Genomic DNA, 2,076 nt, shown 5'->3' on the forward strand with positions numbered 1-2,076 from the left:
AGTGTGAAATTCCTAAATGTCCAAGTAGCCTCCTCATTATAGATGTGGTCGACAACACACCGATAAGAAAGACTCTACTAGATACGGCTCCGAGACATCCTAGGACACTTTAAAACCTTAGGCTTTGATACCAAGTTTGTCATGCCCCAAACTCGAGGAGTGCGACCGACGCTCAACCGAGAGAACCCGGCCGAGCAAGCCTACTAGATTTTCTTCTACCCAAACTCATCCATGAATAAAGAGGAGATGTACTCCATTAATCAGACACTGAAAAAATTTTATTAACAACTTCCTTTTCATTCCCATTAGCAGCTTCAATCATAATTTCCAAAATATTACGAGTTTATAGAATTAATGAAAAATATGACTTTCAAATACCAACATTTCTAGTTCATTTTCCAACATCAACCTTAACCCACAACCTGTCCAGGGGGCCTCTAAGTACAATAGAAGAGTAATATGGAAATGCCGGCAACAAGGCCCCGGCTATACCTCAAAATACAATACATGAGAAACAAAAGATACATGACCCCGAAATGAAGTGGGGCTCACCAAATCAGTTGAAAAGAGTGTACTGCTATCACTGATCAATGTCGCCTACTATAGAACCACTTGCATCCATTAAAGATGCAGCGCCCCCAGCAAAAGGGACGTTAGTACTGTCGAATAGCACTATTTTATATAGCTAAAAGTCCTCTTTCAAAATAGAATGCCCATATAAGAAAATGCAACACATAGAAACAGCAAGTCACAATCAACAATATACAAATGTCAAGTTAAAACATAATAATTTTCAAAATACGAACTTCATATACAATTTTGGTTGGGAGATCATTAGCACCGATATACCACCGTCTTTGTTAGCACGGAGTTCGATCACACCCGATCGGCTAGGCCATCTCCCCACGAACAATGTGGTTTGACATGTGATGCGAAAGAAAGTTGTTACCAAGAGTAGTACCACCATGTGCGCAACATGGCGTCCGATCTCCACCCGATCAGCTAGGCCGCCTTCCCACAAATGTCGTGTGGGTTGACTTTTCCAATCCACAATTATTACCAGTTCCATCCCAATTAAGGGGAATAATATCACAATTTCTCCAATATTTCAATTTCATCCCAAATAAGGGGAATAATCACAATCCACCCTACACTGGCACGTGTAGTTTCAGGTGTGGGCCTTATGACCCATCCTTCCTCGTTTTTTCTAATGATGCTCCCAAAATTATTTTTGATTTGATTTTCACACAGAGGTAACATAAATACAATTGTACTCACCTCAAAATCTTTCACATTGTATAAATTCTCATTAGTATTTCTAGTCATTCACAATGACAATATTTCCTTGGCTTATTTGGCCATTCACAAGATTCTTTATTCCTGGCACGATGGCCGTATTTCATATTCCACACTTTCACCTCTTTCAATTTTAAAGATCACCATCAAATATCAACATATAGAATATTCCGGAAATCACAACTTTAAGTTCATTAGAAATGAACAATTTAAGCACAATAGATTTCTTTCCGAGAAATGGAGTAAAATAATGGGAAATTGATGCGCAAATTAAAATCATCAACAAGTAACACACCATTTATTCTTGAAATACTTTTCCCCAAAAAAGAAAAATACACAATTTCCACTCACGAATATGTAAGAATGCAAAATACATTGAAAATACTCACAAATCATAGTATTTGTTAAAACAACCACATATGGCATGACTTGAGTACAAAAGCTTTTAGGCAATTCTATTTTCGAAGTCATTTTAAAACAGTTGAGTCGAGGCTCATTTCATAATCTTTATCACATATTCTCATTTCATTGGTACCACTAGCCACAACTACAACTTAAATTCTTGGCACGTTGGCCACAATCTATATCCCCAATGCACTTATTTCATTTCCAACCATCTTTATAGTTTATCAACAATAAGAAATTAAGAGTCTTAAGAATATTGAGATTTGCTCACACAATTTGGAATCATAACCTTCATTTGGGACACGACTCAAAGACATAGCATTTTAATACACATATCACTGATCAATGTCGCCTGCTATAGAACCACCTGCATCC

Source organism: Nicotiana tomentosiformis, chromosome 4 (assembly GCF_000390325.3).
Source record: "Nicotiana tomentosiformis chromosome 4, ASM39032v3, whole genome shotgun sequence".
NCBI classification, from domain to species: Eukaryota; Viridiplantae; Streptophyta; class Magnoliopsida; order Solanales; family Solanaceae; genus Nicotiana; species Nicotiana tomentosiformis.